Source organism: Theobroma umbraticum, unplaced genomic scaffold (assembly GCF_002168275.2).
Source record: "Theobroma umbraticum cultivar Fairchild unplaced genomic scaffold, ASM216827v3 scaffold_147.0, whole genome shotgun sequence".
Taxonomy (NCBI): domain Eukaryota; kingdom Viridiplantae; phylum Streptophyta; class Magnoliopsida; order Malvales; family Malvaceae; genus Theobroma; species Theobroma umbraticum.
In genome coordinates, this window is record NW_018397259.1 from 4550012 (window position 1) to 4557255 (window position 7244).

The following is a 7244-nucleotide window of genomic DNA, read 5'->3' on the forward strand; positions in this document are numbered from 1 at the left end:
AGAATAAAGAATTCATTTCATTGAAAATAAGCAAGAAGGGAGATAAAAATTTAGATTCCATGTGAGTTTAATTGCAATTTTAGAAAATAGTTTAGTTCATAATATTTAATAAAAACTTCATCTAAAGAAAATTAACCATTAATCCAAGTCAAAGAAAATAAAAAAAAAACATAAAAGTTCAAAGAGAAAACTAATAGATGAAGCCTCCAATTCTCTTGTTTCTTGTTTTGTTTTTACTCTTTTTCTTCCAAAAAATTGTTTGCTGCCTCATCCCAAAAACCTCTGAAAGATCCCTTAAATAACCTCCAAATACCCTAACTTCCAAACCCTAATTTCCCTCAGACACACACCCTCATTTTAAGAGCCACGACCCTCAAAGGTTCTATGTTAAAATTAACCTAAAAAGTCTTCTAAGTATCGTGACGTTGGCTTCTTATGATTTTTTTTTATGATCCTGTTTAGAATTGGGCAAGTGGAATCATGAAATTATAATCCTTTCTCTTAGCTTTCTAGTAGTTAAAGAATCACTTCATTTGAAGTTCCATAGAGAGAGTTATAATCAAAATATCGCAACATATTTAGAAATTCTGCACTTATTCATCCTTACTCATTTACTCCTATGAAATTATGTATTATCACACTTCAAATAAAGACTAAATTAGTGACAGATAATTAGGACTTTTAAATAAAAATGAACTAAAATTACCCAAATTAAGATATTCCAACATAGTTAAACTTAATAAAAAAGCATAAAAACTATCTAAAATTACCTAAAAAGATAAGACTTAATTATTTTAATAATCAAAATTTGACAAAAAGACTTTATTTAATAGATATATCACCTCTTGTCTTGTTGACCCGCAAAATTGACCAACTCTGTCCTTAATTAGCTGCGCCTTGAAATGGGTACAAAGTCCAAATGAAGCACCATGGAAGCTCAGAAAACATGTGCTGCAAATCATTAAACTGAACAACACAATCGTAGATTGGCAGATCACCACACACTTAGAACTACGAATAGCATCGTAGACACTCTAGCAAAGGCGGGAGTTGAAAGGCAACAAGATCTCTGATGGTTGACTAGATATAGCTACCCCATTCTGCTTTCTAACTTACTGGAAAGGTGGAGATGGAAAGAGATTTAAATTTGCTGATGTGTTAATGCGCTAGTTTGAATGCTGGAAGAAGGAACGAGTTTAAGTTGAATTCTCTTATATGTAATTCTTGGTTGTTCTTGTTCTCGTTGGTTCTTCAAAGCATTTATGTGGTCTGGGCACCTTTTGGATTTTTGGAAGATCACATGGAGATTGATTGTGATTGATAAGTCCTTTGCCTTTTCTATGTAACAGGTTGGTTTAATGCTGCATGTTGGTGGCCTGTGACGATTTTTACCATGGTAATATAACCTAGGCGTGCTGATATGGGAAGCTTGCTTTGAAGAGTACGGAGGAAGAGGGTCCCCTTTGAGATAAGTTTCGTTGATGAGGAAAAAGTGCGCAGGAATACCCCTGGATGGTCAAAGCCATGTTATATTTTGGGTTGGTTTTGAACACTACTTGTTGTTGGTTATGAGAGTTGTAAATTGCAGTGGAAGAAGACTTTCAGCAGCACCTTGTAACTTTTGATTATCTTAATACACAATTATGCTTAAAAAACAAGTATTCATTCTTCCAAACAGAACCATTTCACCTTAAATGAATTCAGAATGAGATGTATTATAATTTATAGTGCTAGTGCCGAGCTTGTGACTAGCAAGTTTTCCAAGAAAATAAGGAAAGAAGTCAACTAAAAATATATAAAATATCTAATAATATTGTATTTAATTTTTATAACGTTATCCAATATTTAACTTATTAATTGATGCATCATCCTTTAAGTTACTTAAAGAGTAGAGTTTAATCTCTTTTTTTCAAATATAAAAAAAAAACCTTATTATTTACAAAGGAAAACAAAAACAATTGTAATTTTGATAGGATATGCATAGAACTATCTAAAACAAATTATTATAGTCTTCACTCATATGTTGAAAACATTCTTCGAAATGTAAGTGGGTAAGTAATATGCCTATGTTGTACTGGTACGGTAACATTCCTATGAATGTAACATTCCCTTTAGTATCCTATCAAAGAGATTCTGTAATTCACCTTTTCATCCATAAGAAACAAAAATAAGGGGATAGATTAGGATAGAGTTGAAGAAACTAGCGAAATAAAAAGAGTGAGGGGGCGGGGTTATCTTGCGGCAGAGAACATAACCAAGGCAGCAGTCAAAAAGGAACGAACACCTGGAAAATACAACGCAGGACAAAGAAGGAATAGAGTGGATTCTTAATGTAGGCTTGCAAGGTTTTTCACAGGAAGGCTTAAAGCTTCAAAGCTTGGGGAAAGGACAATTCTGGCACACAGTCTGCACAGTCATATAAGGACCTGCCATGCAACTATGAGGAGCCCTAACAAGATGAACATCTCATCTTTAGTTATTACACTGAACAAAAAACATAGCAAATCAGGACAACTGAGGACTACGTTTAGGTAATGAGAGGTTAACCAAGTAACGGAACCAAAACAACAAGCGGTCTGCAAAATTCTAGGGAGGGGGATGACTGATGAGGAAGCCTAGTAGAAGAGAAACAAGGGGCAATTGAGAGCTGTCATCAAGACTGATTGGAGTAGGGTCTCTCGAGTGCCATCGTAACTTGGGGTTGGAAACTAGTTAAAGGGTCTTCAATTGAGCCGCAGTTGTGATCAGTGCACATTGCTACTCATTTGAGGCTGGGAAAGTCTTCTGCCTAACTATAAAGGCTAAAAACTTCAACCAGCAGCATATGGCAATATGTCATTAATAAAATTATGACAAATTGCGTTTAAAAAAAATTATCAGTAACAATGTAATTATGCCATCAATATTTTTTTTCTGAATTTACCACCTCTACTGTAAGTTAATTTGAGCTAATCGCCATTAATAGATCAAAACAATGGAAATTTTTGTCAAAGACTTTTTTTTCATGATCAATAAACGAACCCTATAAATAAATTAAAAAAAGAACAAAATAATTAACCATCAAAATAAACATCGAAGTTTTATCATATTCCAAACATGAAACTACTCACCAATATAGTTCTAAACGAATTCAAAGTTGCTCTAAAGAAACAACACAGTTCCAAACAAGTTTTAAAGTTTCAACATTGATGTAAGATTTGTTATAAATAATATCTGAAAGTCGAGAGAATTGTGATCATAAGAGCTAAAAATTAAGTTTTATGAGCCATGGTCTTCGATCCACCATCATCCTTCTTATCACTATCTTTGATTTCTGCTGCCATGAAGATCAAGAAAAAAATGCAATCCACATTTATATTATGACATTGCATCAATTTCAATAGCAAACAACAAATATGAGACCAAAAACTAAAATATTAAGAAAATGAAACGTACCACTTTCACGTCTTAAAAGGAAACATCTTAAATGGGGGTCGATTGGTAATCCCATAGCTTCATATGATGGATCCTACACTGAATTTAGGATAATTTTAGACCTATAAATAGAATGTTCATCAATTTTTCTTATTTAAAGAAGATACCATGAAAGTATTTAAATATAACTTAGAATCATGTTCTGTTAATTCAAATACAGGTATTTTTGACATGTAATATTTGTGTATCAATATGTATGAATCAGTGTATTAACATATATATATATATATATATATTCATACATACCTGTGCACATGTACATATATATAGACAAGCAAACACATAGACACACACAAATAACTTCGGACACATTATATAATTAATTTGCATGAATTCTAGATACCAAGTTTAGGATAAAAATGTTATGATAAAATAACTAGTTTATAGATAACATAATACCTTGAACTAGAAGCAGTAGAAACGCTATTGTTTCGGCCTTCATTGCCAAGAGTGTTTCGACCTTGATTTCCAGGACTGTTTTGGGCTTGATTGCCGAGAGTGTTTCGGCCTTGATTCTCAAGATTCTTTGGGTCTTGATTGTAGGGAGTGTATAGGCCTTGATTCTCAAAACTCATTGGGCTTTGATTGCCAGGATTGTTTGGAACTTGATTCTCCGGACTCTTTGGGTCTAGATTATGAAGAGTGTATGGGTCTTTGTTATCAGAACTGTTACTGTCTTGATTACCAAGACTATCGTTGCCTTGATTGCCTTGCCCTCGTAACATCCAATTGATGAAAGGAAGCTTTGGGGGTGGTGGAATGCTATCTTGCCAAATCACTTTCCTCTACAACAATATTAAACAATTTGGGTGCTATTTGAGTGGAGGTTAAAGATGGTGTGCAAATAACTAGCCAAAAGAATTATCAGATAACTAGAATGAAAAGTAATTGCCAAAAGAAATAAAAACTAAAATCAAGAGTAATTCTAGGTAAGAGATTTGATATTTAGAATGAACAAAATAAAATCGAAGAAAGAAATTAGATACCTTATTAGGGTTGTTAGCAACAATACCATCAAATTGAATAAGACTTGATACTCCATTAGTGCTAGACCCAACTCCCTATAAAAAAATATATAAGGACAGTAATAGATATTTCTTGAATCATCACTCTAGTATTTTTCTTTTAAGTAAGAGAAAGAAAAAAAGAAATGCTAATCACTAAAGATGCATATTTTATCATACATACACGTCGGATTGGCAACTTTGCTGATTGAAGTTGACAAGGAGTATCATCATTCAAATGAGAATAATTTGATGTCGTAACTTGATTCAAAAAAGCTTGGAATTCGAATCCTTGTGACCTTTAAAAAGAAAAGAAAATTACTATACTTTAGTTTAAATTATTTTAAATACAGGTGTTTGACATGTATTGTCTATATATTTATATGTATATATGTGTATTAATATATTTATATACACATAAATAAATACATACATATATTTATATATATAAATGTATGTATGCATGTATGTATGTATATATAATATTGGACGTCATTAGATAATTAATCAGCATGAATTCCACATATCAAGTTCAGGATAAGAATGTTATGATAGAATGGCTCGTTCATAGATAATATAATACCTTGAACCAGTAGCAAGAGGAACAGTATTGATTCGGCATTGATTGCCAGCAATGTTTGAGCCTTGATTGTCAAGACTCTTTGGATCTTGATTGCTAGAACTGGTTAGACCTCGATTCTCAAGACTTTTTGAGCCTTGATTACCAGGAGTGTTTGGGTCTATGTTGTTTAGACTGTTTCGGCCTTGATTGCCAAAATTGTTTTGACCTTCATTGACTTGTCCTAGCATCATCAAATTGATGAAAGGAACCTTTGAGGGTGGTGGAGTGCTATCTTGCCAAATCATTTTCCTCTACATCAAATATTAAACAATTTGGATTTTATTCAAGTCGAGGTTAAAGATAATGTGCAAATAACTACCCAAAAGAACCGTTAGATAACTAGAATCAAGAGCAATACTGGGTAAAAAGTTTTGATATTTCAAAAAGAAAAAAATAAAATCAAAGAAACAAATTAAATACCTTATCATGGTTGGTAGGAACAATGCCATCAAATTGAATAGGACTTGATTCTCCTTCAGTGCTAGACGCAACTCCCTGTTAAAAAATTTTCATAAATATAAATTTTAAGAATTTATAATATGGACAGTAATAGACATTTCTTGAATCACCATGCTAGTTCGTTTATTTTACAAAAAAGAAAGAAGAAAAAGAAAGACTAATTACTAAAGATGCATATTCTGCCATATATACATACTTGTTGGATTGGCATCTTTGGTGGTTGAGGTTGACAAGGAGTTTCATCATACAAATGAGAGTTATTTGATGCTATAACTTGATTCGATAATGCTTGGAATTCGAATCTTTGTGACCTTTAACAGAAAAAGAAAATTATAATATTTAAATTTAAATTATCTCAAACTTAAAAATTTAATGAAAAATATATACACACTAAAGTTATGACATAACAATCATAATGAGAATGGAAAATGAGTAATTTTGATTGTAATTGAAATTTTTATTTGTAATTACAAACTCATTAGAAATAGAAAAAAAATTTTATGAGAATGGATAATTTTAAGAAACTTTAGAAGATAATAGATGGAGAGAAAATAAGAGAGTGGTGGTTCTAACAAAGAACAAAACAAAAATTGGAGGGATCCAACTCCAAGATAAAATTTAGTATTTTTTTACAAAAAATATATAACAGAGTACTCAATTGCATGCACACATTATACATTAACAGTTAATTGTGCTATTACTTGAAAATGATATGCATTATTCAACTCCGTAAATAAAAATAAACTATAATTCACTCATAAAAGTTTATAAAATTATAAAAAAAGAAAGTTAAAGATTTTAATACCCCAATTCAGTTGCTATCTGAGAAGAGAGCTGCCAATTAATGCAGTCTGTGTAGGCCAAATAGGATCCACTCATCCAATTTCCTTCTTGTGTCTATACAAATGAATATTGGAAAGGAAGGAAAGTGTCAGTATCATATATAATTATTCCCTGTACCTTTTCTAAAACTTCAAAAAATCCATATATAGATTGTCATTTTGCAAATGTTTGTATAAGGATAGAAAATAAACCTCTGGTGGAAGAAGGTAGTCATTAGAAGCTTCAACAGAGTTGTTCAAATTTCCAATTGAGTGACCACTACTTAATGTACTGCCATGATTTAGTGTTTCCATTGATGGATGCCTAATTAATTAACAAGAAAGAAACAAAGAAATATTTTGATTCCTGCATCATATATATCAAGGAAAAGGGAAATAAGAATTGTTGCTGAAAGTGTAGGAGAAGTGAGTGCTGCTCTATATATGCCTAATTATTTAATTAGGATACTTAAGAAAATATGGCATACAGAAACATATGTTCAGCATGAAAAGCACTTTCTGTTGAAGTATGATCATTGACATCAATGTCCTGCTCATGACTGAGTAATTGAAAGTTTTCACGACGGGGCGGCTTCTCTGCCTGTCACAACATTAAGTATACTTTAGTTGTTAGATATCAAAAGAAAAGAAATTTATATGCATACACATGCATGCATGGATCCAAATTTTTAGATGCATTCATCCATAACTTATACAAATAAACAATAAAGTATGAATGTTGGTAAAACATTTCTTGAACGTAAATTTAAGGATACCAAGTTTCATTATATTCTTAAATTAATCTTTCTCGGATTTAAATATTGTTCAATTATATATAAATCTTACCAACCTTTAAATTTCAGT